Consider the following 18,720-nt stretch of genomic DNA (forward strand, 5'->3'; position numbering starts at 1 on the left):
ACCCCCCTCCTCCCAACTAATGTACCCACCCTCCTTCTTGTTTGCAGATCCGCCAGAGCACCTGGAGACCAACTCCGTTGGTGACGGTGCGCTATATAAATACTTTTAACATTAACATTCAATGCACTCATAAGGTGTCTCACCTGTATGGGTTTTCTGGTGGACAGTACAATCTCCATTTTGAGCAAACCCTTTCCCACATTCAGTGCATTCATAAGCTTTCTCACCTGTACGCTTTTTCTGGTGGATAGCAAGAGCTTGCTTCTGTGCAAAACCTTTCCCACATTCAGTGCACTCATAAGGTTTCTAACCCGTATGTGTTCTCTGGTGGCTAATAAGATTTGCCTTTGTAGCAAATCCATTCCCACATTCACTGCAGACATGGAATTTCTCACCAGCGTGTGTTCTTTGGTGGCTAATAAGATTTGACTTCTGAGCAAACCCTTTCCCACATTCAGTGCACTCATAAGGTTTCTCACCTGTATGTGTTCTGTAGTGGATAGCAAGATCTCGCTTCTGTGCAAATCCTTTCCCACATTCAGTGCACTCATAAGGTGTATCACCAGTATGTGTTCTCTGGTGGCTAATAAGATTTGGCTTCTGAGCAAACCCTTTCCCACATTCAGTGCACTCATAAGGTTTCTCACCTGTATGTGTTCTCTGGTGGCTAATAAGATATCCCTTCTGTGCAAAACCTTTCCCACATTCAGTGCACTCATAAGGTTTCTCACCTGTATGTGTTCTCTGGTGGCTAATAAGGTGTTGTTTCCAAGCAAAAGCTTTCCCACATTCAGTGCACTCATAAGATTTCTCACCTGTATGATTTCTCTGGTGGCTAATAAGGTGGTGTTTCCAAGCAAAACGTTTCCCACATTCAGTGCACTCATAAGGTTTCTCACCTGTATGTGTTCTCTGGTGGTTAATAAGGAGTTGTTTCCAAGCAAAACATTTCCCACATTCAGTGCACTCATAATGATTCTCACCTGTATGTGTTCTCTGGTGGCTAATAAGATATTGCTTTGTAGCAAATCCCTTCCCACATTCACTGCAGACATGTACTTTCTCGCCTGCATATGTTCTCTGGTGGCTAATAAGAGTTTGCTTCTGAGCAAACCCTTTCCCACATTCAGAACACTCATAAGGTTTCTCACCTGTATGTGTTCTCTGGTGGTTAATAAGGAGTTGTTTCCAAGCAAAACCTTTCCCACATTCAGTGCACTTATAATGTGTCTCACCTGTATGTGTTCTCTGGTGGATAATAAGATATCGCTTTGTAGAAAATCCTTTCCCACATTCACTGCAGACATGTAATTTTACACCTGCATGTGTTCTCTGGTGCCTAATAAGATATCCCTTCTGAGCAAACCCTTTCCCACATTCAGTACACTCATAAGGTTTCTCACCTGTATGTGTTCTCTGGTGGTTAATAAGACGTTGTTTCCAAGCAAAACCTTTCCCACATTCAGTGCAGGCATGTAATATCTCACCCGTATGTGTTGTCTGGTGGCGAATAAGATATTGCTTCTGAGCAAACTCATTCCTACATTCACTGCACCAATAATGTTGCTCACCTGTATGTATTCTCTGGAGGCTAACATCATCTCCCTTCTCAGCAAACCCTTTCCCACATTGCATGCAGACATGTGGTTTCTCGCCTGCATGCATTTGCTGGTGGCAGATAAGTGTATCATACAAATGGACGCTATTCACAAATTCAGTGCACTGATAAGGTTTTTCACCTATGTCCTCATGTGACCAATAAGGATGTTCTTGAGTTGGCAATTGTTCACACATTCTGTGCATGTGTAAATGTTTCTTGCCAGGTGCTTAATGAGACAACCCTTTTCAGTGAACCTTTTCCAAATTCAGAGCACAAATAAAAATGCTTTTCTTACTACACATAACATATTGTCATTTTCGTGCTAGATATACCTCTCCCCCAGGATTTACACAATGAACACGCTTGGTTACTGGATGCTACCATGAAGTGGTTGCATGGATGGAAGCCATCATGTATCAACAGGTTTCACAATCCCAGTTCCTGAATACTCTGAAAAGGCAACTGGACCCCAAACTTGCACACTTCTTTGATGCTTGGAAATTGCATATTCCAACAATGAAGCTTTTCACTGCGTTAGTCCAGAGAATATAACAATCACTGTTGTTGAATTTCTGGGGCATCAGTCACCTATGAACATAAAAGGAGATGCACATGATTAGTTTCAACACGTTCACATTTGCAGGCATCACGTGTAACAAGAAGACTCTACTTAGTATTGATGTTAACTCCTAATAGATGGCAGAGTAGTGTTGCTCCAATAAGAAAGTTTAACGGGACAGAAGTAACATGCAGCAGGAATAGTGTGATTAATTTGTATTTAGAAAATGTTAGCATCCAAAACATTAGGAAAAAAAACAGGCTAGGTTAAAAACATGTTAAATGGATATTTTTATCATCAGGAATATGTGTATACGTTCTAACATTTTATTTATTCAGCAATGTCTACATTAGTACATCGAAGCTCCCGATTTCCATATACAAATAATAAAGGCAGGGGATTGACACTAGGTCAGCAGTTTGCCACCAATCAGACACATGTTTGACCACTCTATTATGTAATTAATCACTGATGACTTCTTTGCATTTGGGCAAATGTGTTTTGGCCCAAACATGAATAATATATCCAACAGCCATTACTTTAGAAATGTTACCGTAATATTCACAGAAAACACACTTTGGTAACCCTTACTTTTAGTGGTGTCTTAGGAAAACAAATATACCTGCAGGCACTTGCAAATTGCTATATTTTAATAAATGCAAAAATGTATAAATCCATCAAATGGTAAAACATTACATATCCATCTAATTTACCAAATGATGAATCATATTAATGTAACAATCACAAGACAATTCACCTCTCAGTGAGAACCTAGCACCATAATAAAAAAGCACAGTACATAATCACAGAAAAACATTGATTGTCAACAATAGTGGTATTTTCTCCATCAATTGTGAATCATATTGCAATTCCTATGACACTGCTCAACATGTTTCAATCCCCAATCTGATTGATGGGATTTTCTTCAGCGGCTAGATGACATCTTTAAGTGCATGGCGCCTGACATGGCTGAAGTTGATATGCTGAAGTGTAGATCCAAAAATGATTTCACCAACTTGAGCCCCTCTTTGCCTCAACCTTTAGCCACTGGCACCCCACAAGGTCCATCACTGAGTCCTGAATGTGTGTCTCTTGAGAAATTGAGACTCGAGTTAAAATTCAAAAAAGATTACAAATCAAAGCTGAAACCAAACATCAGGACATCAAACTAAGGGACATGGAAATGAAACATGCTCTTGAAATTAAGAAATTGTCTCTTGAAAATGTTTACATCCCAGAGCCCTCCCAGTACCTTAAGAGGGGCTACCTGGGTGTGTGAATGTTTGAAAAACTTAGATAGTTGGGTTAAGATAGTTGGGTTAAGGGTTACAGAATGAACTCCTTTGAAGGAATGAGAAATCAAGAACCTCTTAGAAGAAAGTGGGACCTTCTAGTGCCATGCCTTCTCTTTGCTTATAGAGAAGTCCCTCAAGAAGGGGTTGGCTTCAGCCCTTTTGAGCATCTCTATGGTCATCCAGTTAGAAGTCCATTGGCCCTAATCAAGGAGGGGTTCGAGAGTGCTCCTTCCCCCAAGCCAGTGATAGTCACTATGTGTTAGGTCTCCGAAGGAGAATGACACACATGATGACAGAAGCTTCTGATAACTTGAAAGCAGGCCAGGCTCTGGTGAAGCATTGGCATGACAGAAGGCCATCATGGTTGAACTTAATCAAGACCAGCTAGTTCTAGTTATGGTACCTACAAGGTAGAGGGCCTTACAGGACAAATGGATTGGACCCTTCAAGGTTGTGGGAAAACTTGGAGAGGTCTATTATTTGGTGGACTTGGGCAACCCTAAGGAGGCCCCCAGTGTCTTTCACACCAACCGCCTAAAGGCATATGTCACTAGACCAGAACTGGGAGCTTTGCTTCTAGCCTCTGCTCAGGAGCAGGAGGAGCCTCTACCTGACCTCAGGGGACAACCTTCAGGTTGCGCAGCACTGCTTGGCCGACTCTGGACTCCTCCCTGGAATCCCAGTTGATGCAGTAGAGTCTTGTGAAGGTGTGCATCGACCTCCACGTAGCAGCCTTGCAGATGTCCAGCAGGGGAACAACAGACAGGAACGCCGTAGTAGCAGCGATCGCTCTGGTCGAATGGGATCTCGGGCAACCAGGCAACTGTCGTTTTGCCAACCAGTGACAATGAGTGATGCAGCCGGAGAGCCACCTGGAAATGGAAGCCTTGGAGAGGGCCTTCCCAGTATTCACATGGCCAAAGTTCACAAAATTTATGACGTCTTTCGGAAACTATTTGTGCGTTCCACAAAGAACTTCAGCGCTGTAGTCACATCCAGCGAGTGCAAAGTACTTTCAGCCAACGACAAAGGCGTCGGAAAAAAACCACAGGTAACACCAAGGGCTCGTTGAGATGAAAGTCCGACGGCACCTTGGGCATGAAGGAGGGGTGCGTCCTCAGCACAACCTTCATGTCGTGAAAAGTCAAGTAAGGTGACTCACAGGACAGGGCATTATTTCCTCCCACTCGTCATGCAGAGGTGATGGCCATGAGGAACGCTGTCTTCCACAATAAAAGCTTCAGTGGTGCTGAATGCAAAGGCTCGCATGGAGGACACATGAACCTAGTCAGAACCACATTGAGTTCCCACGCCGGGGCCTTCACTGGCGGGAACAAACGGAAAAGTCCTTTGACAAACTCCTTGACCAGACAGCGTGACCACAACGATGACCATCCCGGAGCTCTGGTGTAGTGGGAGATAGATGCCAGATGAACCTTGATGGAAGCATGAGCCAGTCCCGCTTTGGCCAGCGACAGCAAATACGGCAGCACCTGCGGGGCCGTAACTTGTAGAGGGTCGATCTTCTGTGCACGGCACCAGACGGCAAACATCTTCCACTTATGGCCGTAGCATTTCAGTGTAGACTAAGCCCTGTCATTGGCAACCACATTGTTGCAGTCCGGCGCAAGATCGTATCCACCAAACTCTAGTGATGCAGGAGCCAGGCCTGCAAGTTCAGCAACCCTGGGTTGTGGTGCACAATCGGGTCTGCTTTTCTGGCAAGAAGATCTGCAGCCGCTGGAAGCTTGACTGGAGGGGAAGCTGACAAGTCCAGAAGGTCCGGGCACCATATCTGTCTCGGCCACCCCGGTGAGACGAGGATCATCCTGCACCGGACCCTTTGAGTTGATTGACTAGTCAAAGAAGCAACAGCAACAGAGGGAACGCATACAGGAACAGGCCGTCACAGGGGAATGAGAATGCATCCTTTTGGTCATTTTATCCCACAACTGGCGACAATAAGTTAATAAATAAGGGATGCAGATGATGTCAGGAGCCTGCAATACTGATCACCTGACTTGCTAACAGTTAACAAACGTGTGAAAGTGGGCATGTCACTGTCCTTGACTCAGCTTCCTTCACAATCACAAGGGCGACTGTTTCAATCACCTCATGTTGTGGCCCCTCTAGCGGGAGGGCAGGCAAGGGGAGCGAGTGTGTCTGCGATACCTCTGCACTCCATACCATCTGTTCCATTGACTCTACAGCATGCCCTCAATTCCCCTCCAGAACGCTCACTCATTCATGCCTAGAAACACAAAAACACCCACTAAAGTGCAGATCTGGTATTCTGTTTCATTCAGTCCCTCCCGATTAAGGTTTTACCATTAATCCCTTGCTCCCCAGGTGATCAGCAAAGAGGACAACCAACACTAGGTGTAGCTACCAATGTGCTTATTTAACTCACTTTTACAACTCCACTCCTCCACTCCCTATAGAAAAGTGCTGAGATCCACCATACAGGTCCAATAGCGAATTACCAATTGAGTTTAATGGGACGGCACAGAGGAAAGGATTAACATAACATACTACGTGTATTTGTAGAGTGCACCCATCTCCCCCCCACACACACACACACTGATGTATTTTGGTGTCCTAGACAGAAGGTAACAGATTTTCATTGTTACAAAACTCACAGGCTCATTCTGTCAATCTTGGATGGATGAAGGGCTGGGTGGACCTGCAGGATTCAAACTAGTGACTATGAGATCACACAACCATGGATCCTACCAGAGAATGCACTAATACACTGAGCCACAGACCTGGATGCTAAACCTGGATCTGGACACCAGTTTCAGGAAGAGGCAGGTATGGAGACAAGACAGGAGAGAAGGAGACATGAAGGGTACAGGAAAGCATGGCGGGAGACCGGCTATCTCAGAAGCATAGAACAACCTGTGCAGACAAAAACTACAGCAGTTATTTACCTTTTGGTGCCTGTGTTTCTTACGCTTTGCAGAGTAGGATGACACAATATTGTGTTTAGATCTAGAAATGGAAGACATTATTACATTATTAAATACTACAAATGCAAGACATCCTATAACAATATAAAATCGAAACATCCAAAGAGGAGCTTCCGTTCTCTCTCCGCCCAGGAATGCACCCTCCATCACATACACAGAAGACAGGATTAACTGGAGGTTTATGAAGAACAAGCAACGTAAATAACACTTGGCCAAAACAGATGATCACTTTCTCACTAAAAGAGGAGTGAATAGTCGCTGGTCTCTCACCCACAGCAAATGATTCCCCAATGATTCTTTAAGACATATTTCACGTTAAAAAACGTAGCATTTGAGGTCCCAGGGAGATCAAAAGGAGCCCATCCACCCAGGACAGTTGCTAGCCCAGTTGGTGCTCAGGCAAAACGCTACTATGCGCCCCCTGCGCTCTGCATGCGCGCCACTCCCAAACTACACCCCACAGATAAGTAACTCCTACCCAATAACAATAAATCACTGCTATTCAAATAAAACAGGTTTTATTACATTGCGAGTCAAGAACTTTGCAAAAATGCAAAATTCTAGTGTGGGAGTTTTTTCAGTCCAAGTGCGACACTTTGATGAGTTGCTTCACTGTGCAACTAGTAGTTTTTAACATTGTTGCTGAATAAATATCCTTTAAATTGTACACAATTTGCAATACATTTGATCAACACCTCCCACCCCTCAATTGGGTACTATTCAAACAGCCTGCCACAAAAGGAATGAATTGCATTTTGCAACTATGGTCCACTTTTATATTGATATTTTATTCGTATCGCGCTCGTACCCAGGTGTTTCAGAGCGCGTCAAGGGAGAACAAAAACACCACCACTCATCATCCTATGTACATCCTTAAATACATATTTGCTGTCTTCACCACCGCCTGTAACCTGTCCGATTTTGACTGACACTCTGCCAACATATTAATAGTTGCGATAATAAAGCACAACAAATCCGCCATTCTGATAGTGACACCCCCTTCAATCACCCTCTCAACCGCCAAAGACTGAACTTCCCCCACCTCCAGTCGCTTCACCACTACAGCAGGACTACCCACCACATCCACCTGCTCCGCCCGCACCTTCTGAACTGCTGCAGCTGATGTTACGATTCACCTTAGTGCTCAAAACCTTACAGGCCTCCACCTGTGCAACACACCCCCTAAAATAAGCAACATGATCCCCACCACAATTACAAAACTTCGGTGTACATACAGAGACACAATCCTTAATATCATGGGGAACACCACACTTACCACACCTTCTCTCCTTCCTACAAGATCGCGCCACGTGAGCATACTCCTGACACTTATAGCACCTAAGGGGGGCTAGGACATAAGGCTTCACCCAAAACCTCTGAAACCCCAAAAACACATGCTCCGGCACCTCACTCCCCCTAAACCGAATAGCCACAGTCATAGAAATGATACCCACATCAGGATCTTTCCTACCCAACCGTCACACCTCCAAAACTCCCAACTGCAACAAACTCACAATGTCCCTGTCATGCACACAAAGGAGGTACACCATAAATCACTCCCTTACACACTGCACCGCCCTGTTCCGACACAGAAACAGGATGTCTCCCAAGACTTCCCAAATCCAATGCCTTGTTCCTGGTCAGCTCACCCACACCCTTAACCAACAAACGCCCCCCACTGATGACCTGGACAGAGTGCACAGCACCAATCCCTTTCCAGACCCACTCTGACATCACAAAAGGGCCAACTCCATTAAGATCCTGATCGGGCTTCGCCGACTTTATGACCACCTGCCACCCCAACTCTGCCTCCATGGATTCAACCACAGCCTCACACCCACCCACACACACACACTGCCCTCCACCCTCCGATCCACACGTGAAGATGGGGAGGGTCTACTACAAAGCATCTCCCCCCTGACATCCTCATGCGACCCCCCCCTTTCTCCTCCCACCATATACTCTGCTAGGGACTTGCGCTCCCCCCTCCAGTCCTAAGGGACCCCTTGTCAGATACACCACCACCAACCCCTGCAGACCCCAGCATACCCTTACTATCCAATGCATCACCCCTCCCAGGCGCAGCAACCCATGCAGACCCCAGGGTACCCTTGCCTTCCAGACCCCAGGGTACCCTGGCCTCCCAATGCATCACCCTCCCATGAGCAGCAACCCCTGCAGAGATCTGGGTACCCTGGCCTCCCAATGCATCACCCTCCCAGGAGCAGCAACCCCTGCAGAGCCCAGGGTACCCTTACTACCCAATGCATCACCCCTCCCAGGCGCAGCAACCCATGCAGACCCCAGGGTACCCTTGCCTTCCAGACCCCAGGGTACCCTGGACTCCCAATGCATCACCCTCCCAGGCGCAGCAAACCCTGCAGACCCCAGGGTACCCTTGCCTCCGCCCTCCCAGGAGCGGGCCTTACGCCATCTTGCACCCCCACCCCCAGGAACCCCTGCAGACCCCACGGTACCCTCGCATCCGCCCTCCCAGGCGCAGCAACCCCTGCAGAGGCCAGGATACCCTGGCCTCCCAATGCATCACCCTCCCAGGCGCAGCAACCCCTGCAGAGGCCAGGGTACCCTTGCCTCCCAATGCATCACCCTCCCAGGCGCAGCAACCCCTGCAGAGCCCAGGGTACCCTCGCCTCCGCCCTCCCAGGAGCAGGCCTTACGCCTTCTTGCACCCCCATCCCCAGGAACCCCAGCAGACCCCAGGGTACCCTCGCATCCGCCCTCCCAGGCGCAGCAACCCCTGCAGAGGCCAGGATACCCTGGCCTCCCAATGCATCACCCTCCCAGGCGCAGCAACCCCTGCAGAGGCCAGGGTACCCTTGCCTCCCAATGCATCACCCTCCCAGGCGCAGCAACCCCTGCAGAGCCCAGGGTACCCTCGCCTCCGCCCTCCCAGGAGCAGGCCTTACGCCTTCTTGCACCCCATCCCCAAGAACCCCAGCAGACCCCAGGCTACCCTTGCATACGCCCTCCTAGAAGCAGGCCTTTCGCCATCTTGCACCCCCACCCCCAGGAACCCCTGCAGACCCCAGGGTACCCTTGCATCCGCTCTCCCAGGCGCAGCAACCCCTGCAGAGGCCAGGATACCCTGGCCTCCCAATGCATCACCCTCCCAGGCGCAGCAACCCCTGCAGAGCCCAGGGTACCCTTGCCTCCCAATGCATCACCCTCCCAGGCGCAGCAACCCCTGCAGAGCCCAGGGTACCCTCGCCTCCGCCCTCCCAGGAGCAGGCCTTACGCCATCTTGCACCCCCAGGAAACCCTGCAGAGCCCAGGGTACCCTTTCTCCCCAATGCATCATCCTCCCAGGCGCAGGCCTTACGCCATCTTGCACCCCCTTTAAGTGTAGCAGGTACCGGGAAGATGTGGCCCAGAGGAGGTATAACAATTACACAGTTGAGCCAAATGAAGGACTATATCACTCCGCTGGGGAGGTCCCAGCAAAACAATATGAACATGGAAGAAGGCCACAACAAGATGAGCAGCAGGTGTGGAGCCTGGCAGACCCAGGAAGTTCGAACCAAGAGAGGTGCTGAAACAGAGTGGCCGGATGATCCACAGAGTCAAAGCAAAATAGCGGTGAACAGAAAGAAGTCAAAAGAATGTCACGGGAAATGCAATGACCCAATACCCTGGGGTGAACCGGTAACATACCCAGACCAGCACTAAGTTAATGGAAGCTACGGGAGACCTGGTAGACCTGGTAGTGGTTTGGGGCTGTATGCAGCACATAACTGGAGTGACCTCCCTCATCCCAGTAATTGCCTCAAGAATAATAAAAGTGACCAGAGCCTCTGGAGTAATTTCCATCGACTCAGTACTGCTATGAAATGCAAAGGAGGAAGACTACCTCAGGAGCGATCTTCCTCATCTCAGTGGTAATACCCAAGATATGAAAAGGGAAGAAGATATTGCGAGTAACTTCCCTCCGTACTTTCATGAGCTGAGAAAGAAGAATTGTAAAAATTCAAAAGGAACCCTAAGAGAAGCCTGGGGGGGAAATGAAAGAAGAAGGAAGTCATTTGCTTGGTTTTCTTTGTTGAATCAGAAGCTGAAGTAAGGTTGTCATGTCACACCCGGGAGGCTGATATAGTTGATCAAGAGATGAAGTTTCTTAATCTTGAATTGGTGTTGAACCAGGAGAAGAGAGGCATTGGGCCTCATTACGAGTTTGGAGGCAGCCATGGTGCTATTAGCACCATGGCTGCCTCCAAACCGGGCTCCTTTACCGGGTTCCTGCAATGGGGACTTATCGGGTCATTCCGACATAGGAGGACCCAATAATTCCTCCTTGCAGGGGTCATTCCCCATTCCCATTTGAGCCTCCACAGGGCTCAATGGGAATGGGGAGGGGGGGTAATAACAGGCAGATTACATCTGGCCCGTTATTAGCTCCCTCTTCCCCTCGCGGGTCCCGGAAAAGACGCCTGGTTTTACCAGACGTCTGATCCAGGTCCCGCAAAGGGAACCTCGTAATCGGCCCTGACGGAATGAAGGGGCCGGTCCCGTACCGGCCCCCTTCATTCCGTCAGTGCTAGGGTCGTAATGAAGCCCATTATCCTGGTTTTCTCTTATCCATGAAGAGGAACTGTTGCTAAAGACTACTGGAAGTTGCCCCTGGGCTGATCCCCTTTTGACCAGAAGAAACTAGTTTTCATCTCGATTGATGAGGCCTCAACTAAATACCCGTTATCAGAAACAATAATCTGTGGCGATCTGAACATCAAGTTATACGATAAAAACGGTGGCCTCTTAAAGCACTCAGAATTATCGCCAAATGCAAAGAGATGGATAAAAGAAACCACGACGCGCAACCTACTCCTTCTAAGCCAAGGGAACACTTCGAAATCCTATACACCAACATGGAGCAGAGGTTCGTCCCATGCAATCATCGATTATATATTTCTATCTGAAAACCTTCACCAATCAGTTACAAACGTACAGACGATATTAACGGACAGGAGCGACCACAACCAACTTACCGCACACTCTGAAGCGACACTAGAAAAAACAGTGACAGCACTACCACCTCCTCCATTAGAACTAAATGGAACAACAACAAGACTGAGAATCCCGCAAGCTTCCTCAACCTCACTACCGGAACAATTCCAACAGGCAAGACTGGCAAATGATATAAAAATCGACTATGAATGGATCCTAATCCCATTCCAACAAACCAGTAAAAATCGCCCGCAGAAAGACCATAGGCATTCCTACAACCAAGAAATTGCCGAAAGGAAAAAAGCCCTAAACCGAACAATACGACAGCTAAAGAAAACTCCAGCTCCCGACACTTCATACCAGATCAAAATTCTGAAAAACAACCATCGAAACTGGACTAAATCACAAAAAAGTCTCATTCAACAAGCGGATGCTGAACAAATACTGAAAAGCCACAAATCCCACAATACAAAAGAACTTTGGAACCTACTCAATGACAATCAACAAAACAGCATAAGCTTATAGCTAATGTAACCCAAGAAAAATGGATAACGCACTTTACCACCATTTACGCACCACGAGAAACAGCTCATCAGAATACACAGACTACAGCAGACCCAACATGGAAAGTACACGCAGAATTTGAAGATTTCATCTGCCTGATTAACAAACTCAATACTTCTAGAGCACCAGGCCCAGATGGACTATCTAATGCCATGATCAAGGAAGATCCAAACGCTTGGGCAAGCCTCCTATGCCACATTACAAACCTGATCAATAAACTGCATAGAATACCTAACTCCTGGAGAACAGCAGTAATCGTACCAATCCATAAACAAGGCCCTAGAGAAGACCCTCAAAACTTCCGTCCGATCGCCCTGCTTGATCCGCTAGGAAAACTATTTGCAACAGTACTTCTAAACCAACTCACCGCGTGGGCCATAAAAAACAACAAATTCTCGACCAGACAAACAGGATTTACGGCCAATGTTGGAACAAACCTCAACCTGATATTACTCCAAGTAATTAAACATGAAGCTATCAACTCCAACTCGACAATTTACGCAGCATTCATTGACCTAAAAATGGCTTTTGACGCAATCTCGCGCGAAAAACTATGGTCGAAACTTAGAACATGGAACTGTCCAACTGACATCCTAGAACCGATCATTCTACTATATTCAAAAACCACGATAAAAGTTAGATTGTCGAGACAAGGAACTACAACACCTGCCATACCAACAGAAAACGGACTCAAACAAGGCTGTCCACTCGCAGCGACACTCTACAACTTGTTCACTGCTGATATAGAAGACCATCTAAAATCACACAAAACCAATCCCCCTAAAATCAACTCGTTCCCAGTCCCAGTCATGGCATACGCCGATGACATCGTGTTACTAGACAAAACACCGACTGGGTTACAAACAACACTGGCAGACTTAAGCCAGTACATGAAAAAAAATGAATTAACGATCAATACGGAAAAAACAAAGACAATGGGCCTCATTACACGGTAGGCGGTGAGCCATGGCGCTATTAGCGCCATGGCTCATGCCGGTAAAATACCGGCACCGCCTTGGCGGAAAGGGGATTTACCGCCCCATTCCAAGGTTGAAGGGGCGGTAAATCCCCCTTCCGCCATTGCCCTTCCCCATTCCCATTCCTGCCCCATAGGGCTCTATGGGAATGGGGAAGGCGCTAATTACGGCACCGCAAATTGCGGTGTCGTAATTAGCTCCGAGGTCCCTTAGCGGGTTGGAATTTAACGCCTGCAAAAAGCAGGCGTTAAATCCCCCAACCCGCAAAGGGACCTCGTAGTAAGGCGGTAGGGATTTACTGGTACCGGTATTTTACCGGTACCGGTAAATCCCTACCGCCATCCGTGTAATGAGGCCCAATGACTCTCACCAAACCACTAAAAAAAAGAATAAACCAACGTATCTTTATGATCGACAATGTTGAAATAGAAAATGTTACTGAGTTTAAATACCTTGGGATCACAATAAACCAGTCTAAATCAGAAGAGCAGTGGCTAGACAAAATCGAACAAACATCCCAAACGCTATCAAGACAAGGCTGCCTCCTTCACAGAAAATACGGCAAATTCTCCTTCAAGCCAATTATCTCCTACTACAGACACAAGTACATTCCGATTCTCACCTATGGTACTGAAGCAATGCTGAACGCTCAGAGAGTCAACTGGACAAAATATGAAGCGGCTTTCTGGCGCAAAGTCCTTCGCCTCCCGCAAACATTTCCAATGCCAAGAATACGTTACGAATTGGCAACTCAATCAATTGAATCAGTCGTACAATGGAAAAGACTAGACATTTTTCGCAAAATATTGACAGACGGGAAAACTCCAGCAATTCAAATGCTGCGACATAAAGAAAACACCTTCAACACGACAATATTGCAAAAATGGAAAGACACAATGAGAAAAGAAATGGTTAGTGAAAATATCACAGAAGAACTACTTACACTTCGTCCACAACACGCAAAAACAAAACTGCTGTACAATGACTGGATAAAGACCATTCAACAAAAAAATACCTACAAACAGAATCTACACTGTATAAAAGACAACAGGAGAATCCACGAACCACCAGCCTACCTACAAACCTTTCCAGACCAAACCATTCGAACAACATTTCTAAAAATCCGCCTAAACATTCTTCCTACAAAAGCATACCTAGCTACAAAAAGACAGATCAAGCAGGAAGACAACTATTGCAGGTTCTGCAAAGACCAAAAAATCGAGGAAACCATATTCCACCTCGTCATGGAATGTAACGAACTCGCGTCACAACGCAAAGAATTTGGTGCCTTTTACCAACTCTCATCGATACAAATGTGTACGCAAGAAAGATGGACCGCTCTCCTCAGCGGCCACAACAACAAGTACACTTACACAATTGCTCTCTTTTTATCTTCCATACTCGAACTGGACAAACAATATTAAAATAAAAAAAAAAAATAAAAAAAAAAGAAGAAGTCAATCCAACTTAACTAGATGATGAAAAAGTTTTCAAATAAACTACACCATCAAAAAAAAAAAACTAGTAATTGTCCTGGTGTTATTTAGGTTTATGTATTTTGTTAGGGGCTGGGCTATGTTAGGAGATCTGGAAAGAGGACTGACATTGTAAGAAGGACTTCCACCCTGACCACAAGCATTCCAATTATTATTTGGTTATCTAGGGGAGAGATAGGGCTTTTCTTTATTATTTCAATAAATATAAAACCTTGAAATGTCACACTCCTTTGTCCGACTCCTTACTCTGGTCATGTATATTCAAGAAAACCAGGATTCAGCAAATGCTGGGGGTATATACTAATTGAGCATAGTTCAAAATAGTGTCGACACATCGCTTAAAAAGCAAGCAATATTGTACATGGGAATGAGCCCACGCGATGTGCATGAATGCACAATTAAGACCCGAGAACTGTGTTTATTCAAGAAATATGAGACAGGCGCCAAGTGACCTTGATATGATAGTTTATTTATATAGCGCCTATGCACAATGGGCCTCATTACGAGTTTGGAGGTAGCCATGCCGTCATTACCGGCATGGCTACCTCCAAACTCGTGTCCGGGTCTGGGTCCCGAAAAAAGGGAATTACCGGGCCATTCTGACTTTTGCGGGCCCGGTAATTCCCATTTTCGGGATCCGGCCCCGGTACGTCCCCATTCCCAGTTGAGCCCCCATAGGGCTCAATGGGAATGGGGAGGATGCTAACAACGGACCCGTTAATGACCAGACGTGCATACCGCCACCCGCGAGCAAACTCGTATTGTGGCGGCCCGGTATAAACGGTGCCGGTACCTTACCTGCACCGTTCATACCGCGGCCGCCAGGGTTGTAATGAGGCCCAATGTGTTTAAAAGCGCTTCAAGGCAAGGGAGGGAACAGGCCATGAACAGTAAGGATGTGAAATTAACAATCGTACTCGTGCAAAACCTAAGACATAAATAAGGAAGTGAGGGGGAGAGTGGGAAGGAAATGGAAACAGTCAGGCGACTACCGTACTAGGTCTGATGACAATTCTGGTAGAGCCGGAAGAAAAACAAAAGGTGAGGGAGAGGGGCGCAGAAAGGGAGGGGAGGAACGAAACAAGCTACTATTTTACCAGGCCTGATGGCATTTCAAATAGTGCTGGAGGGGAAGGGCAAGTAAGGGGAGTGGGGAAGAGACAGACGAGGTTTCTAGCATACTAGGTCCAGGGACAATTCTGCTAGAGGAAATGCCTAGAACAAAGTAAGGGAGGAGAGGAGAACAGAGAGTAAGCAATCAAAAAGAGTGGAGAAGCAAGAGGAGAGAGCGAATACAAGTGCAGAGGTCAGTAGTAACACATAATGTTGCAAGCCAGGATACAAAATGAAGATGGGAACAGCATGATTCAGGGCCAACATGAGTACAAGATACAAAGGAAGTCCAGCATGAGAGTTGAGAAAGGGTGACGCACCGTGAATCAATGAAGTCCATAAAAGTCAAATCCTGCATTGGCCACAAGACGGTGATGGTGAAACCAGAATGTATCTGGAAATGGACTGTTTACACCATGCACGCTTAGAGTAAACAGTCCCTATGACTGCTATGTAGGCTTTCTGGGACAAGCACCAAGTGTTCCGATAAATGGTAAATAAAAGCGAGATAGCGACATGAAAGAAATACAAAACTATGGAAAAACTACAGAACTTCCTACAAGGGTTTTTAGGTGGCGACCAGCTTTTGGACGTGGGTGAAAGGTGTGTTAGCCTTGCTTTTAAGTTTCAACAAACTTTTTGACTTACAGGAAAGATGCTGATCACTGATACTAGACAAGTGAGCTCATCAGCCTTTTGGTGATCAGCTGCTTTTGAGTTCAGAGCAGCTTTTGGCTTCTGTCTGATAGCTATGCTAATAGTGGTTGTTAACTTTAGGAGAACAGAGTCTATAAAAAAAAAGTTGAGTTTGGAAGCCAGAGGAGACGTTGCTGTAGGCTGGCAAGAAAACAGAAGGCAGGAAGAGAAAGCATTGGATCAGGTGGGAGGGGTCAAAGTTCCTCCTAATTCCTGGCTGGATTTTAATGCCACTAAACTGGATTTTTGGCTTTTCTGAGACATTGGAGTCCCCAGAGTCTATGAACTTTTGAGCAGAACTATTGATTTTGATTAAGCTGTATGGGGAATATGTTTTACTTTTCCACACAAGGCACGAGAGCTCACACCCTCAATTTTAATTGGCTACATGCTGGCACTATGCTCAAACCCAAATTGACATCCACTCCTTTTGAAGCATTTTATCTCTTTTATGCTTTTTTGATGAAGTGACTGGTGATTTGCATTCATGATTGATATTGTAGGCATATTGCTTGGATTGTGTAAACCATTTCAGGCTTCAAGCTCCTCCAGCGCTCATCTACCTGTTGTGAGGCAGCATGGTATCAAAAGATACAAAGAATCAAGATGAAAAACCTTTAAATTACGGAATTATCCGACATTGGGGGTGCTGTGGTCCATTTGGAAAGAGGGGACCCAAACCAACCATTTGACTACGTGGCCTTGCCCATTCACTTCACTTTGGGGTCTTCCACTTGGATTGGGCAACAAGGGATTCAAAAATGCTCAGGTTTGGTCGGATAAGGGCATGGAATGGGCGGGCCAATTGTTTAAAGAGGGAGTATTCCTAACATACGGGGAAATGAGGGAGACTCTGGGACAGGGTACAATCTCCATATTTGAATATATTAGGCTGAAAGGCATTCTGGGCGCACAGACCTGGGGGCAAAAGTTCAAGAGATCCATGACCCCCTTTGAGAAAATGCTGGACTCAGCAGATTCGAGACGAGGGATGGTATCTAAGATATACAAATTATTGAACACATTTAACCTACCGGAAAGGAGAGGGTTTCGTAACTACTGGAATAAATTGGCAGAGGAGGTCCTCTCGGAAGAAGCATGGAGTAGGTTGCGGTTTGGTGGGTACGAGGGCACACATGTGGTGGCAGTGCCCGCAGGTTCACAGATATTTGGAGAGCATGAGAGGATGGATTACTGAAGTCACCGGGGGAACCTCTACCGCAAGACCCACTGACGATCGTCCTGGACCTTCCCCCAAGAGACTCGAAGTATACAGATATCCCAGAACCCCAGAATATGGGAAACAATGCTGAGGGCGGGAAAGGTTGCTCTGGCGCAAAAGTGGAAGAGCCCGGTACCCCCCTCCAAGGAGGACTGGCAGAGGAAATGAAAGAACATGTTTCTCATGGATAAACTTACTGTTATGGTTAATGATGACTCCAGCACGTTTCAACTAAACTGTGAGGGAGTGAGGCAAGCGTGAGTATAGGAAGTACACTGAAGCATGAAGGCCTACCAGGTCACGAGAAATGAGGAGGAGAGCCGTAGAGAATGGAATAGAATGGATTGGAATGCAGAGTCTGGGTTGAAAGTACAGCATGTGAGGGGCCCACTGCCCGGCATACAGTGATTGATTTACAGACCATGAAAAGACCTATTTACGGCCAAGTCCTCAGCCGCAGATGAAGAACCTTCCGTGAACGTCTTAACACCTGTTCATGTTTGTAGAGCACTCATTCGGGGTTTCACTTTGAAGAAACCCTAGTGGGGGCTGGGGGGATTGGGGTAGGGTGAGGGGAAGGGGGCGGGGGGAATGTTGTTTGATAAAAATGCCAATAAAACCAAAGTTTTTAAAAAAAAACCTTTATTAACTTGAGAAGGGGTTTAGACATTCTAACTGGCCCTATTTCTAAATGGGAGTAGTCGCAACCATTAAACTAAGTCAAAAGGTAGCCCAGTGTCTGTCAGTCAAAACAATAAAGATGTCTGTGTTGAACCTATGCTTGCCCTCACTTTCTTATAGAACATTCATGTGTACAGGATTGGATCAAAATAAAATAGTGAGTCAAAATAATATCAGGATGACACTGGAGCTGTCCCATAGCTCCCTTCCCCAAGCTGAGTCACTTGAGTTTCAGCAGCATTTCTTGGGTTCAAGTAGTACACACAAAGTTCCTTAAGGTTTCTAAGGGCTTTCTTTCTCCACAGAGTTAGAAGCCCTTCTTGTCACCTTCTCTCAGGAAGGTCATAGTTTACAATATTTCTTTTTCACAAGACTCTTGCTCTGGTTTCAATAGGGGTTTCCTTCCCTTACAATTCCAACAACTTGACAGTTCAATAATTACCCTTCACGTTAGGTTCTATTGTTCAAAAACGGGGTTCCCTTCCCCAACAGTTTCAACAAATCTTCGTATCAGAGACTTTTGAGAGCGTACAGTTTTACTCAGCCCTGTGCAGGACCATTCTGACACTTTGGGTGACATGGCCCTGGA

At 46.3% G+C, this 18,720-nt stretch overlaps 1 pseudogene; it reads right to left on the reverse strand.

Annotated features, from left to right (window-relative positions):
* The window catches only part of LOC138498096 (zinc finger protein 850-like), a 371,655-nt pseudogene that overhangs the window by 337,095 nt on the left and 15,840 nt on the right, over positions 1-18,720 (reverse strand).

This window comes from Ambystoma mexicanum, chromosome 5q (genome assembly GCF_040938575.1).
Source record: "Ambystoma mexicanum isolate Mex_15411 chromosome 5q, UKY_AmexF1_1, whole genome shotgun sequence".
In the NCBI taxonomy this organism is placed as follows: Eukaryota; Metazoa; Chordata; class Amphibia; order Caudata; family Ambystomatidae; genus Ambystoma; species Ambystoma mexicanum.